Source organism: Bos indicus, chromosome 28, assembly GCF_029378745.1.
Source record: "Bos indicus isolate NIAB-ARS_2022 breed Sahiwal x Tharparkar chromosome 28, NIAB-ARS_B.indTharparkar_mat_pri_1.0, whole genome shotgun sequence".
NCBI classification, from domain to species: domain Eukaryota; kingdom Metazoa; phylum Chordata; class Mammalia; order Artiodactyla; family Bovidae; genus Bos; species Bos indicus.
Genome location: NC_091787.1, coordinates 16,803,177 through 16,827,544, shown reverse-complemented (window position 1 = coordinate 16,827,544; position 24,368 = coordinate 16,803,177). Strand labels below are relative to the sequence as shown.

The window sequence follows — 24,368 nt, the reverse complement described above, 5'->3', positions numbered from 1 at the left end:
ACCTCCCCCCGACAGAGACGTGTGGTTCACTGGGGACCACCATATGAATATGCTACCACCATGAAGATGTTACCACATTAATTTTAAAAATGAAGTCACTTTTATTATAAATTCCTACTCTTTCCTGTTGATGGTTGATCTTGAGTTTTTTGTTGTTGTTGTTTTTTAATTTAGAAGTTTGTATCTACACAACCTTTTAATCCAGTTATGCTTCAGTTCAGTTCAGTTGCTCAGTCGTGTCCGACTCTTTGCGACCCCATGAATCGCAGCACGCCAGGCCTCCCTGTCCATCACCAACTCCCGGAGTTCACTCAGACTCATGTCCATAGAGTCGGTGATGCCATCCAGCCATCTCATCCTCTGTCATTCCCTTCTCGTCCTGCCCCCAATCCCTCCGAGCATCAGGGTCTTTCCTGATGAGTCAACTCTTTGCATGAGATGGCCAAAGTATTGGAGTTTCAACCTCAGCATCAGTCCTTCCAATGAACACCCAGGACTGGTCTCCTTTAGGATGGACTAGTTGGATCTCCTTGTAGTCCAAGGGACTCTCAAGAGTCTTCTCCAGCACCACAGTTCAAAAGCATCAATTCTTCGGTGCTCAGCTTTCTTCACAGTCCAACTCTCACAACCATAGCCTTTACTAGATGGACCTTTGTTGGCAAAGTAATGTCTCTTCAACCTAGATAGAATATGCTATCTAGGTTGGTCATAACTTTCCTTCCAAGGAGTAAGCGTCTTTTAATTTCATGGCTGCAGTCACCATCCGCAGTGATTTTCGAGCCCCCAAAAATAAAGTCTGCCACTGTTTCCCCATCTATTTCCCATGAAGTGATGGGACTAGATGCCATGATCTTAGTTTTCTGAATGTTGAGCTTTAAGCCAACTTTTTCACTCTCCTCTTTCACTTTCATCAAGAGGCTTTTCAGTTCCTCTTCACTTTCTGCCATAAGGGTGGTGTCATCTGCATATTTGAGGTTATTGATATTTCTCCCAGAAATCTTGATTCCAGTTTGTGCTTCTTCCAGCCCAGCATTTCTCATGATGTACTCAGCATATAAGTTAAATAGGCAGGGTAACAATATACAGCCTTGACATACTTCTTTTCCTATTTGGAGCCAGTCAGTTATGCTTACTCATCAAATAAAAAGAAAAAAATTTAGCTCCTCTGACCTATGCAATATCAAGTTCCTAAACCCTTTAAAACTAAAACCTGCTGGGTTTCTTTTGCAAGAGAATAGCTCAGAAACTTTGATTTCTGAAGGAAATCAGAGTTTAACAATTGTATACTGGACAAATCTTCAGAAAATTTACAGTCATATCAGTGTTCTAACACATGGTGCTTAAAACTCAAATGTTTGAGGCTTCAACTTGATGCTTATAAAAATGGTATCAAGTCAAGTTCCCTGTGATTTCTTCATTTAGACGTGCTTGACTTTTCCGCCTCCCTAAATTCAGCATTAGCCTTCTTGTGCTTTTAACCACATGTTCTGAGGACCCAATTACTGACTTTATAATCTGATTAATGGTGGGGTCTGTGTCTGTCCTGGCAGAGAAAATACACTCACAAGTGATGTCTGCTCACAGGAAGTCCTTCCGCTTTGCAGCAGTATTATATACTGGTTATGAATTTGGATTTGAATTTAGACTTAGAATTTTAATCCTTGAACTCTAAGGATATGATCTTTCACAAATGACTTAACTCTCTATTCCTCGGCTTTCCCATTTGTACAATGGAGAGGACAACAGTACCTCACAGGGCTGCCACGAAGAAGACATGATAAAGCTTGAAAAAGCACAGAACAGAGCGTGTCAGGCATGGAGGGAACATTCAGCACGTGTTGTAATTGTTGTTGTTATTATTACCAGTGGGAAAGTTGTTAAGAATACTCTTTGAGGTTTCCAGAAATAGATTACAAAGTGTGCGGTTATTCTAAAACCTTGGGTTCCCTCCCCACACCACGCTACATGTTCTGTAGACCTGCTTTTTTAGTATTCTCACTATTAATTAGCCTTTGATTCAGGTTAGTTTTTAGGATGGGAGAAAGAGGGAATGTGAGTTGACTCCTAAGGCTTAGTGGTGCTTACACCACTGCACCTAATTCTTTGGGAACACTTGCAGTCACTCCGAAGAGGATTATCAGCCTATTAACAGATGAGGTCCAACTGAAAATTTGTAGACTCCCACGACAGTTATTTCAGTGTGTTAACTGATCAAAATTAATGGCTAAAAATGGCTACGAATTTAATAACATGTTTAAACAAAAAGTTTAACTCGTCAACTATGATAGTACATATTAATTTTCAAAACAGTCACATTCCTTTGCAAACAACCAACAGGCTCAGTGTATACATGGGTTTCTGTTTTCTTTGCAATCAAACACTGGACCCTTTTGAGTATCTGTCACTAACAAGTTATAGATAACAAATTTAGATGGAGAGAATGCTTACTAACACTAGGTCTGCTGCCACCAAGCTACATTAACTAATTACAGTGTTTTATAATCAGCATTGCTGGTATATACCAAACTGGCATTTTAAATGAATGCATTTGTGCTGTGTAATGATAGTTGGCAATTATCTGTGGTTTGGAGTAACCCAGGACAGTTACTCCTTGAATAATTGACCACAATGACCCACATGTCTACCCAATCAGGAAGAAGCCTCCGTGCTGTTTGGAATGACTGACCCATGCAGTACACTGTTGTGGTTTTATTAACTGTGATGTTCACAAGTGTGTTCAAGAACATTGTGGTTGTTGATAGTATTCTAGGACCACAAAGACGAGACCCTGGTTAAATAAGCACAGGCAGCTCAGCAGAGAGTATTTCCCTCTGAGGAAGGCACAGCTAACTTTCACCTATAAACGCCCTGGGAACCTTGCAATAAGAAAAATAACTTCCCTTAGGAAGAAGATAAAATATAAAGTAGTTCTCCAACGTACTTTAACATTTATAAAGGAAGGACTATTTCCCTTTTTAACAGTTTCGTTCAGGGTTGGTCCAACAGAATAAACTCTGGAAAATGCTACTTGACTAATTCATTTTTATCTCCTTCTGATTATTTGTAAATTCACAACTGGATAATTCCAAAAATGCTTGTCAGTTTTCCTTCAGTTTAGTTTTGCTCCCCTCTCCTCACCCTTTCTGATCCACTAAATTGCCAGATTTAGCAAATGAAAATACAGGATACCCAGCTACATGTGGATTTCAGACAATAAATACTTTTAAAATATGCCCTAAATTGCATGGGACAGGTGAATGTAACTGAGTGTCCTATATTTTATCCAGCAACCCTGACCCCCAAGCCAAATGAGAGCCATCAGTAACTAATGAAACTGTCAGCTTAATTTAGTAATAAGTAAATGGAAAGAATTCATTCAATGTTTGTTGAATATTTTTTTTTAATCTTTCAAAATAAGAGAAGTGTAAACTGCTTTTCAAGGTCACTAGGTCTTTGGTCTTTTTGTAATAATTTCAACATGCAAAGTGTATTCACTCTGGACTGCCATGAACTTTGGTACTCCAGGCTGAGGCTTTCAATTTAGAGATAAGGAAACTGGGCCTTGGGAGAAGTGACTTGACTTGCCCAAGGAAATTCTCCCATAGAGTTGTTAACAGCCAGTCTTGAGACCTCAATTCCTAACTCTCAACCCAGGGGTCTGAATTCCCAACCAAGTTGTCTTCTCTGTTGAACACTCTAGTTGATAAGACCAGGAAATACCAATTCCAAAAATAAAGAAAGGCGATGAACAGGTTAATAAGTGTTGTAAATAACAGAGTTAGCTAAGTTTATAATTTTTAACTGATAAAGTCAAAATAAAACTGAATACATCAAAATACATTTAAAGCTTAAATTATATTGAACATAAATTTTTACCATTCAGAAGGCACTCGAGTATCTCTCAATATCTCAGCCCTCCATTTTTTGTATAATATGCACGAGTCCAAATATAAAGAAAATTTTCAGGCATCTTTCAGGTGCCTGTGTGTTTCTATTTGTAAACTATCGTTCAGGGTATATATGCTTTTTTCCCATCCATTTGCCACCTAAAATGTATTACTAGGGAGAAACATCAAACCTAGCAAAAATCAAACAATACAAACCTCTTGTTAATAACAGCAACAGTTGTGATGAGTTCATTTCCACAGAAAGCAGAAGAACTATTTCCATGCCCAGATGGTATATCATCTTTACTGTTAAAAAGAAGTATTACTTGGACTGAGGTAGTAAAACATGCTGCACCATGCCCAACCCATAGTGGTTGCTACCTAAATATTAACTAGAATCATTACAGATTAAAAAGTCAGGTGGTCATCCCTAGACAATGTCATACTGAATGAGCTAAGTCAGACAGAAAAGGAGAAATATCATATGACATCCCTTCTATGTGGAATCTAAAAAGAAATGATACAAAACGTATAAAACAGAAAGAGACTCACAGACTTAGAAAATGAACTTAACGGTTGCTGGGGGAAGGGATAGTTAGGGACTTTGGGAAGATCATGTACACACTGCTATATTTACAATGGATAACAAACGAAGACCTACTATATTAGCACATGGAACTCTGCTCAATGTTATGTGCCAGCCTGAATGGGAAGGGGGTTTGGAGAGAATGGATACATATACATGTATGGCTGAGTCCCTTGGCTGTTTACCTGAAAATGGCACAATATTGTTAATTGGCTATGCCCCAATACAAAATGCTTTGGTGTTAAAAAAAAAAGGGGGGGGGGACAGCCATGTGGTCATGGATTCAACTAGAATTTATCCTACTAAGGGAAGTCAGAAAAAAAAAAAGACAAATATCATACCGTATTACTTATATGTGGAACCTAAAATATGACACAAATGAATCTATTAAACAGAAATAGAACCAGGGACACACAGAACAGACTAAGGGTTGCCAAGGGGGAGAGAGGTGGGAGAGCGATGGAATAGGAGGCTGGGGTTAGCAGATGCAAACTATTACATATAGAATGGATAACAACAAGGTCCTACTGAGTAGCACAGGGAACGATATTCAATATCATGTGATAAACCATAATGGAAGAGTATGAAAAAGAATGTAAATGTATATACATGTATAATTGCCTTACTTTGCTGTACAGCATTAATTGACATCATAATTCAACTATATTCCATTAAAAAATAAATGTAAGGAAATGATTATCAATATCTCAGAAAACAAGCCAGATGGTTATCACAGTACTTATGACTATTATTCATCCACACTAGTACCTTACATATTATACTTTACTCTTTACAAAACAGTTGTATGGTCTCAAAGTGCCTTTTTGTGAATGATCAATGTAATGTGGGCAGTGGTTACTGTGGAATAAATAAAGCCATAAAGGATAATTTTCCCTTAAAACTGAGGTTTAGTCTTAAGTCACATACATGCTTTGTAGATAGGACTAACTAGAAGAAACTATAACTAAGGAACCTTGTGAAAGTTTTATCATTCACCTTTGTTATAAGCCATTTACTATGGGCTTTCTCACCCACAGTGCTATTCAAGGACTGTGGGAACAGAGACACTGCACTTTCACCCAAAACTCCAGGCTCCTTTAAAGTTGATCTGGTGAAAGGAAGTGAGATTTTTGTCTCTGACCCCAGGAGTTATCAGCTCATGTTTACAAGCTAAGGGACTGCTCTCCTTCAATGTTGATCCTGAACATCTTTAACTGCTTATATCACTCACATGTGGCGCAGTTAACTACTTGTTCATAAAGGCGAGTTTACCAAGTAGTAAATCATAGGTCCCGTTAAATATTACGATGAATATACATATTGACCGAGCTAAGGAGAGACTGCACTTGTGTGCATGGAGACACGTTCTTGACTTCAAAGGAAGGAGTCAGGTCCTCTGTGCTTTTAGATAAGGAACCATTATGAAAGTAGAGTACTGACAAAAAGAAAAAGCCTCACAATTCGCCTCTATTTCTGGGGATTGACTGGTAGGTCTCCTTCCAGGTCATTGGTGTTTCTAAAACAATTAAAAAAAAAAAAAAACTGTATTCCTTTTAAAGTAGAGTAAATCCATAATTTACATGGAGAAGGAAATAGCAACCCACTCCAGCATTCTTGCCTGGAGAATCCCATGGACAAGAGGAGCCTGGCAGGCTACAGTCCATGGGGTGGCAAGAGTTGGACACGACTCAGCAACTAAACCACCACCACCATCCATAATTTAAGTGTTCAGTTCAGTCGTTCAGTCGTGTCTGACTCTTTGAGACCCCGTGAATTGCAGCACGCCAGGCCTCCCTGTCCATCACCAACTCCCGGAGCTCACTCAGACTCACATCCATTGAGTCAGTGATGCCATCCAGCCATCTCATCCTCTGTCATCCCCTTCTCCTCCTGTCCCCAATCCCTCCCAGCATCAGGGTCTTTACCAATGAGTCAACTCTTTGCATGAGGTGGCCAAAATACTGAAGTTTCAGCTTCAGCATCAGTCCTTCCAATGAACACCCAGGATTGATCTCCTTTAGGATGGACTGGTTGGATCTCCGTGCAGTCTAAGGGACTCTCAAGAGTCTTTTCCAACACCACAGTTCAAAAGCATCAATTCTTCGGCACTCAGCTTTCTTCACAGTCCAACTCTCACATCCATACATGACCACTGGAAAAACCATAGCCTTGACTAGACGGACCTTTGTTGGCAAAATAATATCTCTGCTTTTAAATATGCTATCTAGGTTGGTCATAACTTTCCTTCCAAGGAGTAAGCGTCTTTTAATTTCATGGCTGCAGTCACCATCTGCAGTGATTTTGGAGCCCCCCAAAAATAGTCTGACACTGTTTCCACTGTTTCCCCATCTATTTCCCATGAAGTGATGGGACCAGATGCCATGATCTTCGTTTTCTGAATGTTGAGCTTTAAGCCAACTTTTTCACTCTCCACTTTCACTTTCATCAAGAGGCTTTTTAGTTCCTCTTCACTTTCTGCCATAAGGGTGGTGTCATCTGCATATTTGAGGTTATTGATATTTCTCCCGGCAATCTTGATTCCAGCTTGTGTACGTATACACTAAATTTCAAAGTATTTACTTTCATGTGGTCAGAAGGTCAGGATTAGCATTCTGGGTTAGAATTCAGGTTCCTCATCTGCTAACAGAGAGCAAGTCACCTTCTAATAAACTTCACTTGTTTCCCTCATAGCTTATTTGGTAAAGAATCTGCCTGCAATGCAGGAGCCCCTGGTTTGATCCCTGGTTTGGGAAGATCCCCTGGAGAAGGGAAAGGCTACCCACTCCAGTATTCTGGCCTGGAGAATTCCATGGACTGTATAGTCCTTGGGGTCACAAAGAGTTGGAAAGACTGAGCGACTTTCACTTTCACTTTTCCCACCTCTCATATTTGAGATAATAATTCTCACGGTGTCATGAAGATTAAATGACATGTATATTAGAGATGCTCAGTAAGCAGAAAAATGTGACAGGACCATAGGCAGAATTCGTTTTCTGAAATCGGTTTTGTGTGTGCGTGTGTAGTCCATTTATTTTTCTAGTTTCTGTATGTAGTTTAGCAGATTTCTATAGGTAGGATGGGGTGCGGAGGAAATGCAGCAATTACAAGTCACTGGCAAAGCAAAAAAACTCAAATCTCAAAAACTTTCTGCCTTATGGAGAGAAGTCGGTGGAGGCTATTCTGTATAATACTTACAGTCAGCCTTGGGGGCTGAATTATGGGAATGATACAGTTCCTATATGACTGATCTTTGTACTCCCAAATGCAAGGATGCCCTGTGCTGCATAGGATTTTTAAATGGCTTCAGGATGAGTCATTTTACACTTACCAGTGTGTAGAGAGTTTCACATTTTACAAGACATTTTCCACAGACGTTATTTCATTTAGTCTCAACAACTCTTTAGAAAGTTATTATTCTCATCTTCATTTTACACATGGAAATTTGAAATGCAATAGGGACTAACACAGAATTATAGGACCAGTTAGTGGGATGGGAAAAATACAATTCCATGTCCTACTCTTTCCCTGCTCTACGCTCCCCTTAATGTGTTTTGGTTTGAGGTTTTTGTTTTTCTTTTTTTTTTTAACTCATGTCATGAAGAGAAACAGTTTTGTATTTTTGGCATGACACAGTTGGTCAGGCAAGATAGCCTTAAAAATGCCACAACATATAAATCTTGTCATTTACTTGTAATCAGGTAAAATTGAAGCCTGATACTAATACCTTTTGTAATATGAGGAACATAGCTTCTTTTAAACAAATGTCCATTTCACATGCATATTTTTCCCCAATACAGATTTCCATTTTTTTTAATCAAAAATAATGTGCATTAGACTGTTTTTCTTCTTTCTAGAGATGTGATATACATGTTTCACAATTAGCAGCTCTGTACTAAACAAAGCCAGACAGAGGCCCATAAAAGCTGTCTGCTACCTCCTCTCACAGATGCTGAGCTAGACCGGTGAACAGTCATCTTGGTAAGAGAGACTGTGACAAGAAGATAAATGTAGCAACAATTGCGGAGCTCACAAAAATCACGTTTTCTACAAACCTGACCCACCAACAAAACCTAATGAAGGAATCCCCAGAGAAAGGATTTTATGCAAACCTGCACAAATACATTTAACATGCTCTAGGCAAAGAATACTTCTTTGTCTATTTCCAACGCAGGGCCTATATCCACTGTTGCCCAGTCACAAAAGGAACTCTAGTGCAAAAAAATTTCCACCTTCAGAGAACTGACAACTAAAAGCACACTGTATTTAAGGCTTCTATCTTTAAATGGGTAACAAAGGAAATGCCAAGACGGGATCCACTAGAAACCGCATCAAGGTCAACAGCGATAACCAGACTACAAACTCAAGACTGGGAGTTAATTTACACTTGTAGCTTTCAGGTAAAGAACATTTCCTTTAGTTGATTCCCACAGCCAAGACTAACTTGGATTTCTCTAGAAAATAGGAACTTTAAAGACCATAAGAGCAGGTATGATTCACAGCTGACATCAATTCCCAATTAGTCAAAACTTCATACAGCTGGCCTCCTGAGGCTAAAGGGTCTTCTCGTTACCCAACTGAAAGTGATTCGGGCAAAGCCTGCCTGTGGTACTGGGGAAAGGGGTTCCTGATGCAAGGTTATTCCATGTGGATATCAAAGCCAAGAGAAATGAGGAGGGGGCCCCGGATGGAATGCTGAACAGCGTCAGGTCCCAGAGCAGTCTGACATCTGGGAGAAACACCTACTCCGGTGGAAGTACTAGAGATCCAGAATACAAGTTTCAGGAGAAACAAAGGGTCTTCGGAGGGTCAGGTCATTTACTTCCCCACTAATAAAGAGCCCCAAACAGGGTCTGTCTTTCCTTTCTGCCACCATTCGCTGGAGAGGCACACAGCCTCCTGCCTGCTCCGTCAAGACTGACCCCACTGCCTGGAGGTGAGAGCCATAGCCGTGGTCGTTCCGGAAAGCCAGCGTGCAAGACAATTTGGATAAAGTCATCCCTAAGCCAATGCTTAAGTCCAGTGCCCACGGGCCTTACTTAGTTCTCTAGTCCAGATGCATTTCTTCAAAAGCCAGCATACCCCCTTTACTACATCTCCAGCCACCTGATCTGTAAAGTACCGCAAAGTTGTTGGCTGTTCCCCTGTTAACTCTGGGAATATGCTCGGGCAACTGTTTTTCATTATCTTTCTACCAAACACTTTTCTACCAAACTCCTTAAAATAGGTGCATGTCTTCAAACACTGGTAGTGCTTGTCCATGAAATTTGCTGCCTAACACCTGGAACTTGCCATCCAGGATGACATCCTTTAAACAGCCAAGTACAACACCCCATTCTGCATCCAAGAAGGCGATGAATGGTCCGCACAAACCAAGCCTCGCTCAAGCTTCTTGCAGTCTTAGCTGCATCCCTGGCTCAGATCGCCGGAAGTGGCCTCTGCGCCTGCACGGAGGCGGGGTCTGAACTAGTTCGGCAGTGGCCACGTGACAGCCAGGTTCTGCGGGTCGGTTACCGACAGATGAGGAGTAGGTTTATTAAATAATAGAGAAAGACCCTCTCTAAAGGAGTTTTATGTAAGTACTTCAGAATACTTAATGTAAATACCTGAGAAGATTCTCTAAAACGAATGGCAGTAGAAATGTTGGATGCTAGTGGCTGGATTGAAAATGGTGTTACCTTGAAGGAGTATTTATTTTGCAGTTTGAAAGTTCTGTGATCCCAGAATATACTTTTGGGGGAAAAAAAAAACCTCTCAGAATTCAGTAGTTTAAAAAATCCATTTATAAAGTAGGCCAAAGAGATGAACAGATATTTCCTCAAAAAAGATATAATGGCACATGAGAGGAGGTTCAGTATCATTCAGTTCAGTCGCTCAGTCCTATCCTACTGTTTGCGACCCCATGGACTGCAGCACGCCAGGCCTCCCTGTCCATCAGCAACTCCCGGAGCTTGCTCAAACTCATGTCCATCGAGTCCGTGATGCCATCCAACCATCTCATCCTCTATCGTCCCCTCTCCTCCTGCCTTCAGTCTTTCCCAGCTTCAGGGTCTTTTTCAATGAGTCAGTTCTTCAGTATCATTAGTCATTAGGGAAATCCAGATTAAAACCACCATAATTTGTCCGGAAAAAGCTATTGAACAAATGAAATTTTTTTAAGAGCAATAATACCAAATAGTGATGAGAACATGGAGGAAGTAGATTTCTTATACATTACTGCTGCTGCTGCTGCTAAGTCGCTTCAGTTGTGTCCGACTCTGTGCAACCCCACAGACGGCAGCCCACTAGGCTCCTTTGTCCCTGGGATTCTCCAGGCAAGAACACTGGAGTGGGTTGCCATTTCCTTCTCCAATGCATAAAAGTGAAAAGTGAAAGGGAAGTTGCTCAGTCGTTCCGACTCCTAGTGACCCCATGGACTGCAGCCTACCAGGCCCCTCCATCCATGGGATTTTCCAGGCAAGAGTACTGGAGTGGGGTGCCATTGCCTTCTCCCTCATATATTACCAGTGGGAACATAAAATGGTACAGGCACTCTGGAACACAGTTTGACAGTTTTTTAGCATATGACCCAGCAATGGCATTCTTGGGCATTCATCCCAAAGAAATAAAAACTTAAGTTCACACAAATACCTACAAAACCATGTTTATAGAAGCATTACTCTTACGGGCAAAACTGAAGCTACTCAAAAAGTCCTTTAACAGGAAAACAGATAACAAATTCTGGTATATCTAGCCAACAGAAATTTACTCAGCATTAAAATGAAGTACTGATATATGCTACACCCCGGATGAATCTCAAGAGCATTCTGCCTAGTAAAAAATAATTCAATCTCAAAACATTATCTACTGTATGCTTTCATTAATACAAGCCTCAAAATGACAAAATTCTAGACATGGATAACAGATTAGTGGTTGGTGAAAGGATGCAAATACCAAGACTTAGCATGATGCTGTTCTATGATATGAAACATCTCTGTATCTTGACTGTGAGAATTTTTTTAATGCTGTGACTTTGGCAGATAATTACCATAAAAGGTAGTCAAAAGTTTTTATACCACTTTTGTGCAGTACAAACCTGAATGTTTAAAGACATAGTGTTCGTTTAATTATACTTAAGTACCAGTTTTTACTGGAAAAGGTCAGTTTTCATTCCAATCCCAAAGAAAGGCAATGACAAAGAATGCTCAAACTACTGCACAATTGCACTCATCTCATAGGCTAGTAAAGTAATGCTCCAAATTCTCCAAGCCAGGCTGTAGCAGTACGTGAACCATGAACGTCCAGATGTTCAAGCTGGTTCTAGAAAAGGCAGAAGAACCAGAGATCAAATTGCCAACATGCGTTGGATTATCGAAAAAGCAAGAGTTCCAGAAAAACATCTATTTCTGCTTTATTGACCAAAGCCTTTGATTGTGTGGATCACCACCAACTGTGGAAAAGTCTGTGGAAAAGAGATGGGAATACCAGACCATCTAACCTGCCTATTGGGAAATCTGTATGCAGGTCAGGAAGCAACAGTTAGAACTGGACATGGAACAACAGACTAGTTCCAGATAGGGAAAGGAGTAGGTCAAGGCTATATATTGTCACCCTGCTGATTTAACTTATATGCGGAGTACATCATGAGAAATGCTGGGCTGGGTGAAGCACAGGCTGGAATCAAGAGGGTGGGAGAAATATCAATAACCTCAGATATGCAGATGACACCACCCTTATGGCAGAAAGTGAAGAGGAACTAAAAAGCCTCTTGATGAAAGTGAAAGAGGAGAGTGAAAAAGCTGGCTTAAAGCTCAACATTCAGAAAATGAAGATCATATCATCTGGTCCCATCACTTCATGGCAAATAGATGGGAAAACAATGGAAACAATAAGAGACTTTATTTTGCAGGGGGCTCCAAAAGCACTGCAGATGGTGACTGCAGCCATGAAATTTAAAGACGCTTACTCTTTGGAAGAAAAGTTATGACTAACCTAGACAGCATATTTGGAGAAGGCAATGGCACCCCACTCCAGTACTCTTGCCTGGAAAATCCCATGGACAGAAGAGCCTGGTAGGCTGCAGTCCATAGGGTCGCTAAGAGTCGGACACGACTGAGTGACTTCACTTTCACTTTTTAGTTTCATGCCTTGGAGAAGGAAATGGCAACCACTCCAGTATTCTTGCCTATAGAATCCCAGGGACAGAGGAGCCTGATGGGCTGCCGTCTATGGGGTCGCACAGAGTCGGACACGACTGAAGTGACTTAGCAGCAGCAGCAGCAGCAAACAGCATATTAAAAAGCAGAGACATTACTTTGCCAGCAAATGTCAATCTAGTCAAGGCTATGGTTTTTCCAGTAGTCATGTGAGAGTTGGATAAAGAAAGCTGAGTGCCAAAGAATTGATGCTTTTGACCTGTGGTGTTGGAGAAGACTCTTGAGAGTCCCTTGGACTGCAAGGAGATCCAACCAGTCCATCCTAAAGGAGATCAGTCCTGAATATTCATTGGAAGGACTGATGTTGAAGCTGAAACTCCAATATTTTGGCCACCTGATGCAAATACCTGACTCATTTGAAAAGACCCTGATGCATGGGATCACAAAGAGTTGCATACAACTGAGTGACTGAACTGACTGACTGACCTGCTGCTTAAAGATGGCGTTTAACTTTTTAATTCATAACTGAGGAAATGAAAGAAATTAAGAAAAAGCAGGATGTCAAAAGGCCAGTTAGTGATATAATAATGCCTTAGCATAATCTGACCGAGGTGCAAATGCAACTGTCAAAATTTCAGAAAACTACTTCTATGTGCCTCAGTTTCATCATCTTTAAAATGGTTATGTTAATAAGGGTATCTACCTCATCAACTAGTGTGAGGCTTAATTGAGAAAATGTGTTTGAAACCTGGCCTAGCCCATTGCCTGCCAGATGTAAAGGCCATAATACATGTTGATTCCTATTTCTTTTGAGTTTCTATACTATTTCTCATCTCCCATTGCAGTCTGATGAGAAATGGCTTGCACTAAAGAGGAGCGATTGCTAGGAGTGAGCAGGGTTAATTAAATTTTCCCAAGAAATATGTTACTGAAAAAAAAAGGTATATTGATTCAACCTTTCAAAATAGAGTCACTTTTATATAGACTAAGCAAAGTCTGTTTTGTGCCAAGTAAATGATCACCCCCTCATGTGTCTGTCTTGAGGTTCTTAGAGTAGACCCCCATAATCTGACTTTTCATTGTCCTCTCTTCTGGGTATTAAAGATTAGAGACTAATAATTCTATTTTCAAAGACACTTCAGTGAGGATGGCTTAAAAAAGAAGGTTGCCCTTAATACCTTTCCTTGTAAAAACATTGAATGTCATTATATTCTGGGGTCTCTGGGGAATTCAGAGAGCACCAGGCAAGACTTGGTCTCCAAAGGGAATATAAACAAATGGGGAAGAGTAGGAACATCCAGTGTAGTAAAACTCATCTGGGGAGCCTATGGTTTCTTGGAGGAAACTGAGGTAGGAGAAGTGTGTTTGCATTTATCATCTTTTTGATGTTCTGTTTCTTGAGGGACAACACAGAGACAGTCTTTGCAGTAGAATATGGGTCCTTCTTTCCCAGCTCTGCAAATCCATTACCTGAGAACTCCCTGAGGACTAAGGACACATTGTTGCCATCTTTGTATCCCCAGCCCTTAGGACACAGATAGCCTCCTCAATAAAGGTTTATCAAATGAATGAGGGCTTCCCAGGTGACACAGTGCTAAAGAATCCGCCTGCCAATGCAGGAGACACAGGAAACATAGGAAACGCAAGAGATTCAGGTTCGATCCCTGGGTCAGGAAATTCCCCTGGAGTAGGAAATGGCAACCCACTCCAGTATTCTTGCCTGAAAAATTCCAAGGACAGAGGAGCCTGGCTGGCTACAGTCCATGGGGTAGCAAAGAGTCTGACACGACTGAGCACATCACAGCACAAATGAATAAACCCTTTAACCTTAGCTGAACACATCAATACCTTTGCCCCTAATTGCGAGGATGGGAATGAGATGGTGTAAAACATACTAATTTTAATAGCTGGCTGAAGAGAAAGTGCCTTGGGGGCCAGCACCGGGTTGGTTGCGTTCATTGTCACCTTCTTAGAGCTTCACAGATTACCTGACATTCTGTAGGAAACAGACATCTTTTATGTGCATGCATGAAAACTGCCTCTGGTCCGTCCTCAGAGCTCACAGCCTGGAAGAGTAAGGAGGAGTTCAGCAGGGTATCCAAGAATTCTGACAACCCACAAGCGGTCAGAAGTCAATTTCACTTCCTCACCCAGCCATTTATAAAAGGTTGTAAATCTCCTCCTTACTCGGGTCGGGGGCAGCCGGTGCGTCCTTACGCCCCTTGCAGGGACCCCACGAGCCAAGTCACAGAGGAAGGTAACCCAGAGTCGAGCCGGGCAGCACGTGCAACGCCCAGGGGAGGAGGAGGCTGGGCTAACGCAGCTCTTAGTCAGCAGCTGGGCTCCGTTTTGAAACAAAAGCCAATGTCCTCCCTTGGAGTCCGCGGCCGGTCAGCTCCTGGGGGGAAGAGAGCCATGCTGCCCAGCCGGTTAGTGGCCCAACTTACTTTTCCAGAGCCTGGGACAAAGGGCCAGCAGTTGTATGCGAATGGGTGGGGTGCTGGGGACAGAGGACGTGGGGAGGGCGGGGGCGAGGGAGGCTACAGCTCGCCCTGCCCCTCCCTTCCCGGCCACTAGCAAACAGGGCTGGGGTCTCCCAGGCTCGGCACACGTTAGCCCCCTGCAGGCAGCCTCCGAGCCCGCCCCCACCCCACCCCCACCCCACCCCCAGGGTCTGCGTAAAAACTAAGGCACCTTTGCAACCCGCACCCTAGCGCACAGACACACCAGGCCCGGGTTTCATGAATGAAATCCAATCGTGCGGATATAAATAGCCGCGAAGGCTGCTAACGTCACAGAGCAAGCGGCGGTCGCCACCGCGGCGGAGCTGGGTGCCGAGCGCTCTCCATTCCGCCCGGCCGGCCAGCCTGGGAGCCGGGCGGGGGCGGGAGGAAAGGGGGAGGGCTGGGGGACGGAAAGGGGCGAGCCCCTCCGGCCCGGCACCGGGAAGAGCTGCCGCCGCGGCGCGGGGCGAGCCCAAGAGGCGAGGCAGAGCCATGCTGCCTTTGTGCAAAGTTGGGCGGCGGGCGGCGCGCCGCGCGCAGGGGCCCGGCACACCCGCGACCGCGCGCAGTCGTGGCTGCTGCTGAGTGGCGGGGACCACCCCCCACCCCAGCTCCCCCAGCCCTTGAAGGCGGAGAGAGCTCGCGTCTCGCTCGGCTTCAGGGTAGGTTCTGTGTCGTGAGTGCGCTATGCTGTGCAACTTCTCCGAGCAGCCGCCGCGGAGCCCCCCCCACCCCACCCCGCCCCGGCCCCGGCGGGTGGCCTATGGGGGCCCCGGGCCGCGCCACGCGGCCGGCCGCGTCCCGAGCAAGAGTCGTGGGACCGAGCTGCTCTGGGAGCCGCCCTCGCCTTCTCTGCGAGGCCGGGAACCCTCCCATCAGAGGCCAGCAGAAGAGATTCCTAGGAGCGCCTGCACAGCCGCACCCCTAACTTAGAGCTGAGAAAATGCACAACAGGGCACCCTTAGAAGGAGGGCTGCGCCAGGGAGGGGGTGGGGGACGCGCCGCGCCGACCACAAGGCTCTTTTCCTTGGAAGGTGGTGGGGAGCCAGAGAACTGCACAGGGGGGGACACTAGCCCCTTTGGCGCTTGCACCCCAAGAGAGTTGACCGGTCAGCCCACAGTTTGGCGCTCCCCACCCCGGCCCGGTGTCTGTGGAGTCTGTTGTGAGTTGCTGTGACAACAGTAGGAGCTGCCATGAGGGGCTTGCAAAACACCTTACCTAGTCTCTGCGTGCTCAGGTTTTGGGGAGAAAAACAGGGTGGGGGTGGAAGGGTGGGGTGGGAGGAAGATGTGCAGACAAGGGAATCCAACCCCCTCTACAAAAAAAGAAGTGGAAGGAAGGCTCAACGATGTAAGAATGTATCATTTGATCCTGCTGTTAGTTCTGCCGTTGCTACCCTCAGCAGTATCAAACATCTCAACTGAGGAGCAGTGTCAATATTTAGACTTGGACAAGCCAGAAAGTTAGAAGGGAGTGCCAAGCGCAGGGTTTTGACTTGGCTTTGCACGTCAGCACACAAGCTGTGCCTTTCTAGCTGACTGTACACATTTGCTGGGGGGTGGGGGGAATGCATGAAGATTAATATACACACAAAGGCGCTCAGACCTAGGAAGAGGAGAAGCTCTTTGACTTTGAACTCCCCCTCCCCAGCCTGTGCTGTTCCCGAAGCTTTGTTGAACCCCAGCCAGATGCTCAGCTAGAGGTTTCACTCGTTTGGGGCTCCCCCAGCACCCACGGGAGCAGTGCTGCGTATTTACACTGTACAGCATATCCCCTCTAAACTGCAAAAGTATGTTACCAGTAGTTTTCATCTCTGTATAACTGTGTTCTCACTATCAGCAGATATAAATAGCCAATAGGCTGTGTTTGATTTCAGCAAACAGCTAGGCTTTTTAACAAAACGCTGATAAGTTTGTTTTAAAACACTCTTCAGAAATTTGAAATTATATTTCATTTCTGGTAACTGTGGACGCCCGAGAGAGTCACTGTTTGCTGAAAGAGAAGCACAAGCTCTTTTCGATATAAATAATGTCTGCATACCATTCCACAGGTGGAGTAGGCAGCAAATTATTATTCAAGTAAGTTTTCTCTGAGATTCTTGGATCACATGTGGACTTGTTAGTGGGAAAGGAATTTAACTTGTTCTTCACAGTGTGGAAGACTTTGAAAAATCATTAGGAAGCAATGAAATCACAGTATTCTAAGCTTGCATATTGTTGTCCAACCAAATGTAGAAAGTAGTGTGACTTTAAGTACATAGGGTTGTGTGTGGTTACAGAGGTAGAAACAGAAACACGGGCAGTTTGATGTTGGGACAACAACATAGCTTATTAACTATACAAATGCAATCAAATAGAAAAAAAAAAAAAAAAAAAAAACCCAGAGTCATTTGGACTTTTACTTATGATAATACAGCCTAAAAATGCTATTTTGGAGGAATAGTAGATCCATTTCTCTTCCTTCTGTATTGTAAAATCCCTGTAAGGTTTTCCTTGTTTCTGTTCATGGTTTTGTGGCTAACTGCTTTTTTTTTTTTTTTTTTTGGTATCATTCCCAAATGCTCAGAAATATATTTTCAGAAATGCTACAAAAAGTTCACCTAGCTATTTCAGAATGTATATGGCCCCAAGAAATGCCATTTTAACACTGACACTTGGAAAAAATAAAGCAGGTTCTGCTCTTTGGTGGGTGGGGTGGAGAGGAAAACAATGCATGTTAAAAATGTCAGTGGCGCCCCATGTGCTCCAAGCAAGCAAGTATTACAGAGCAATACTTTATAAGGCACTTCTCTCTTTTGTGTAGGTAAGTCCAGCTGTGAGCAGGGTGTTCTGTTCTTCACTTCCAGCAAGCCAGGTCAGTGTCTGTGCAAACCCGTGACCATAGATTGCTGACATAGTCTATCTGATTCTGAGCATGCATTTCAGAACAACTTACTTGGTCATTTGTCTTAGAATGATTTGTCTTTGTCATTTTTTTTTTATTGACTCAGTTATGAATATCACAATTTCCATGATTATTAAAATTATTTTATTTACTCTGTGAGTAAAAATAGCACTAAAATGGGCCTTGAATCAGTTTGTTCTTTATAAGACTTTTCTCTTTCACGTTGGGGATCCAAGTCGTGCCAGGAATAGCTGAAGATACAGGGTATTTGCATGCTCAATCATTGCAATTTTACATCTGTCCTAATCTTAGCACTCTAGAGCAGAAAGAAAATTGATACAATAAAGGACTGATATTTTTGAGCTTGAACCAAAATTCAGGTAATATGCTGCATTCCTTACACTTACGTTCTCATTCTGCAAAAAAAAAAAAAATTCCTATGAGGTGTAACACTTCTCTTGGTCTCCAGAGGACAAGGTGAGGAATTGAAAGTTCAGAGAGGTCAGGTAATAGATTCAGTTCCTAGTAAATGGAAGAAATTATATTTTTTAAAGTTCTGTCTTAATCCAAAACCTAAATTCTCTAGTTGGAAAAATCTTGTTCAATAGAGAAACTGGGACCAAGGAAGTTTAAGTGACTTGCCTAAGATAACTTGGTAATTACAGCTTATGTAGTAAAATTCAATGACAAAGGTGTTACAAAAGAATAAATTCCATTCTCTTTAAGTAAAACAGCAAAATATTAAATATTCGTGTGTACTTTATGGCATGGCCCTGTCAAAAATTTAAGATTTTTACTATGGGGGTCTCCGGTTTTAAGGATCTTACAAATAGATTTTAAAAGACAAGATATTAAACATTCATGCAGGCAAAGTGAGAAAATAAATCAAGATAATGCATGCCCTGAACTGAGGGTCAATAGTACATTCACAAATTCACCGTTTTCTATCCTGTGGGACTACTTTGCAATTCCATGTATGGATGGGAAAATTTTTCCAAGCACATTTTTGTCTAGATAGATAATAAAAGGGTAAGAGTTTAGAGAAAGACAGAGTGTAGAATTTCAAACCAAGAGGGAGAGATTATGCATTCATCTAGAACTGCTAAATTACAGTATCTCAAACTTGAGGTGTTATTGCTTGAAAAGCATTGAAACAAAATTGTAAGCTGTCTGAGTCTTCACAGCATCACGAAGAAAGCATTACAGCATGACCTGGTGCTTAAGAGTACTGGATTCCTTCTGCAACCTCAGTTTGTCTGAAATGTGTCACATAGATAGATTTCGATACCTAGTAAATAAATACCAATGTAAGTCCTGAAAACAGCCAATATTTAAAGGTTAAACAGGACGTTTTCCGTTTTTGCCAGGGTTGACAACCTTCTCTTTTCCCCTCTTTCTTCCTCCACCCTTACTTTTTGTAGAATAATGTGTAAGTTGTTAATCCTTCTCAGAGAGTATTATATAAAGGGATAATAAAAAGTAAAATGGAAATAAATTACCAAAGAAAACTTTACTGTATCTTCTTTTTTAATGTACTGATACCCCCAACCCAAGCTAATAACCCTAAAAGCTTAATTAGTTAAAAGATACTTTTAAGTGTTTAAAGGATTATTATAAGCTGTCCTATAACAGCTTTGTCCTATAAAAGTTGTTATATAATGTATCATTACAAAATAGATCATAATAGCTCCATTAGACTGGGAAGATCCCATTACAGGTTAAGACCTCATTATCAACTGATATTTGCTTAGCTGTGACAATGGTATGTTGTAAATTATCCATATAACAACTATAAACCTATAATTGCTTAAAGAGTAAAATTATACTCTGAATCATATAATGTTAGCACCAAAAAAGGCCTTAGAATGAGTATGGTATCTCTAAGAGTAATTTAATTAGCAACCATTTGTTTGCTTTTTTGAACTTTAGAGGCTTTGGTTACTATGCTTGACCTCTCTCAAAACACTCCTGGAAATACATGAAATTCTGCTGTTTTTCACTCAAGAAATGTACCTGTAGAAAACAGGAATTTTTTTTCTTTACTCTTCTTATTGGTCTTCCTTTTTCCTTTTAGAAAACAGGCAGTTCAGTCTCATTCTTTGAAGGCCTTACTCTGGCTTCACCTAATAGGGTTCAAAGAGTTCAGATTATTTGAATCTGGTTCTTGTGTTCATCTTCTTTTCTCTATCCAGGCTCCCCACCAACCTCTCGACACCGAAACAAAATTTGGAGAGGGAAGGAAAGATAAGTCACAAAAAGTGAGGTGTATATAGAAAGGGGAAGGGGGTGGGAGTGTGTGATTCACGGGGGAGGGGAGGAGAAAAGGAGAGCTTTGCCTGGAAAGGCAAGAGGCAGTCACCCAAACAGATGGGATGTGTATAGACAGGTTATTGATATGTCAGAATAAAAATTGTTTAGGGTTTATTTTGGGGGGGAAGCGGGGGAGGCTGGAATTTATAAACAAAGTGAAGTCACCTCCTCCTAGAATCTTTTGTTCCTCATACACATTGGACAGAAACTGAGAAATGGGCAAATGAAGACACTAAAATGTGAGTATGACAGCCACTCTTTGATGTCCCAGGACACTCCTGCCCTCAGATACTGCCAGCAGCTGTCCCATCAAGCACATCAACATGTCCGATATGGTTTCATCAACTAAGGATGAATTAGAAAGTTTTACAAAGAAGGAAACCAGATGGATGCCTGCAGGTCCACAAGTGTGATTGTATTTCTCCTCTCTGCACCTGACGTTATTTATTGCATAGACACAGGTTAATGGCAAGTACCCAGTGCTAATGGGGTTACAATCTCAGGCTCGATCCCTCCGTGGAGAAATTTCCTTTGAACTGTCTGTCACCCAACCTAGTCCGGACCCCTAATGACTGCCGGAATAACAACAACCAGTACTTACATCATGCTGTTTCTAGATGCCAGACACTTGATTGCATTACAGATGATATTCTTTATAAATTCCAATTTTATAGAAGCAAAAGGAAACTCAGGTATATTAAGTCAAAGAACTAATTGGAAGTAGAGCTTGGATTTGTACTGAGATCTAAGAATTTGAATATATATTTGATTTAAGTATATAATGGGGGGGAAGCACTTTAAAATATTCAATTCCAGGTTATTCTTGCAGATTGTTAAAGAAGTAATTATTCTTGTAGGTTTTTTTTTTTTTTAATTTTATGTGTCTTGTTTTGTATTTGGTAACTTGAACCACACAGCAGTGTTGTCTGTACAGATTGTTAATTCTTCAGGGCATCTCTAATATATTTTGATGGAAGTCACACTAGTAAACAGTTGAGTCATGGAGGGTTGAATCCTGGACCTAGAGAGGTTCTTAAGGATCCTTAATCCAGCCTCACATAGGTGAGAAACAATCTACCATCCAGAGAAGCAGTGCAGCTCACCCACTCTTCTAGTTCATAAATGACGCAGCTGGGGCTGAACCCAGGTTTCCAAAGCCCAGTCCAGGGCTCAGTTCTTTTATGAACTGAGCTGAAACATGGCACACCTTCTGAAGCCTCCAACTTAGCCAAAATTGCAGCTATCAAGTTTGAAGTATATCTGAAACCTAACATACATCCAGAAATGGGTTACAAGGGGATTCCAGCAGTGTAAAGATACGGTGGGTCCTAGGAGAGACCTTTCCTATCTTCTTGGACATCAATACAGACCAGTCTTTCCTCGTATTCGAAACTTAACTACCCCATACTCCGATCCCTTTCAAGCTGTTTTTGTTGAGATGCCTGTTTTCATCAACTGTGGAGATTTTTAATTTTGTCTGGATTTCTGGCTTTTTATTAATCATGTGACATGGGTGACATATTTCTTTGGAGCTCATTTTGCTCATCTGTAAAATGGAGACAATATCACCTCCATCAGGATTATGAGAATGCTGTGAAATCACACACGTAAAACAGATATTAGGGGGTCTTCCTGGATGGTCCAATGGCTAAGACTCTGTGCTCCCCCAGGGCAGAGTCTACCAGTTCGATCCCTGGTCAGGGAACTAGATTTCACGTGCTGCAACTGAAGAGTTCATAGGCTGCAACTATAGATCCCACATGCCACAACTAAGACCAAGCAAATAAATGATTAAAACACACACAAAAAACAGTAGGTATTCAACAAGGGTGAGTTTTCTTCTTAGCCTTGCTAAAGTATGTCAAGGAAAATGTTATAACACATCAGGGCATCCATATCATTTTGCTGCTAAATGTTCTGGAGTCATCTGAGGTCTGACCCTACAAGGGATGATTATAGTGACCTTGTTTCTTGGGTGAAAACGGGCCCAGCTGTGTCCCTGAGTACCAGTAGCCTGGTCACAATTACATTTGTCTTCTTCACACTCTAGGGTTGTGGAGGTTTGCATGAATTACTTTATTGCTTCAGTTTCTGCTTCAAAGTAATAGCAAGCTCCTCTGGGAGATACCTGGCTCTCATGCCCTTTCAGACACTTGTTAGCTAAGGTGTTTTCCCCGTAGACCTTTGCATCTCAAAGCAGCTACTGTGTTTTCAGCCAAATAACTAAAATATTTTCAGAGAACAGTGTTGCCAGTTGAACATTTTTGCCTTCAATTTCAAAACAAGTGAGACTTTCCTCCCATCATTTCAATTAACTCTAGTATTGAATCCTTCCTGGACATTGACCATCTTTTCTCTCTGTCGTGGGTTGCTAACTGATATGCTGATGGGAAAAACATAAGCACTGCAATTTCCCCCTTTCACCCTCAGCACTGATAGCTACCGTGGCCTAAATTACATCTCTGGGAAATGTTTCATCACACTCCCCTCTCCAGCTGCCACACTTTGTCATGTGGCACTTGCTGCCCTGTTTTCGGTTTTTGGATCCAAGTCTTTGGCAACATTTCTTATTACATATACGGAGGAAAGCTCCTGATAAGATTTTTTTTCTCGTACTTTTCCCCCCTTTTTTGAAATGAATCATCCAAGTGGCCTAGAATAGCCTTTAGTTTCCTAGTGGCTCAGTTTCCCTTTTCAGTGTTGGACAAATGTGTGTTGCAAGATGTATGTCCTCTTCAGGTTTGTTGTTGAGTCACTTAAGTCATGTCAGACTCTTTGTGACCCCGTGGACTGTAGCACACCAGGATTCCCTGTTCTTCACTCTTCAAGTGTAGGGCTAGCTATTAGGTGTTTTCCGCAGTGCTATCCTTCATTTGGTATGAGCTGCTTAGAGATCACCAATGGCTAGGTTGCTATGAGTCTCAAACCAGTTATGTGAGTTTCCATTCATAGCAGGGAGTTTATTTTTAAAGTGATGCTTCCCAAAATTTAATATGCATAAAAGTCACCTGGGCATCTTGATAAAATGCAGATTGTGATTCAGAAGTTCTAGAGTGAGGCCTAAGATTATGCGTTTCCCAGGGGGTACCTCATTGATGCCAGTGCTACTGGTCTGAGGATCATATTTTAAGTTGGGAAATATACTGTACTCTGTAAAGTATAGTCATTATCTTATGCTGAAATGCCTTCTTTGGAGGCTCCCATCTTATTTTGCTTTCTTCTTTCTTAAATTATATAGAGTCATAGAATCTTAAACGTGAAAGGTTTGTGCTGGTAAATCAACCTGCACTCTGGAAGAGAAAAAGAATGCATTTATGTGCAAACATAAGTTGATTATAAATTTTACTGACATAAAGAATGGGTGTAGCATACTATTTATAAATAATAATAGAAAATAGTCTTTGTTGTAAACTCCGTTTAGCTAATTGGGTCTCACAAAATACTGGTTTTGAGAACTCATCTGTCCATGGTCTACCTGTGGTACAGTTGATGAGTGCAATTCCCATATAAATGTTGCCCAATATTTTTCTTTATGTGAGGAAGACAAAAGTGAAGTAACAAAGGCATATGTCAGGCTGTATTCATTCATCAAAGATATGAATGATTTCTTTGCTGAGCCAAATAAGAGCTTTTAAATACTGTAAGGATATTTGCTACACACATTACACTCTTTTAAGTTTAATCTTCATTATTAACATTTTAAAGTCATGTTCTTAAGTCAAGATGACAGAAAAATAGAGCAAGACCTGATGGGGAGTGGTTGCCGGTTTCACTGGTGTAACTGCTTCCACCATGGCCCATTTGAAACCACCGTTGTGACCGAGTGTGGAGTTGGAAAGAGATGGCACATTCTTGTTGTTTAGTTACTAAGTCATGTCAACCCTTTTGTGACTCCATGGATCATAGCCCGCCAGGCTCATCTGTCCATGGGCTTTCCCGGGCAAGAATACTGGAGTGGGTTGCCATATCCTTCTCCAGGGGATCTTTCTGATCCAGGGATTGAACCCACATCTCTTGCATCTCAGGCGAATTCTTTACTGCTAAACCAGTGGGGAGGCCCACAGT

The 24,368-nt window shown here is 41.9% G+C and overlaps 1 protein-coding gene across 11 annotated transcripts in view; it reads left to right on the top strand.

Annotated features, from left to right (window-relative positions):
* RHOBTB1 (Rho related BTB domain containing 1) overlaps positions 1-24,368 on the top strand; it is a 139,837-nt gene that overhangs the window by 50,334 nt on the left and 65,135 nt on the right. For 2 of the 11 annotated variants that reach the window (XM_070781845.1, XM_070781844.1), the window contains exon 3: positions 17,913-17,963. The exons of 2 other annotated variants lie outside the window; for them this stretch is intronic. The gene's annotated coding sequence lies outside the window, so the exon portion shown is untranslated. Of the gene's footprint in view, positions 1-14,921; positions 15,035-15,515; positions 15,772-17,912; positions 17,964-24,368 lie in introns of those variants that run through there. 7 more of the 11 variants (XM_019953826.2, XM_070781851.1, XM_070781850.1 and 4 more) reach the window with 7 other exon arrangements.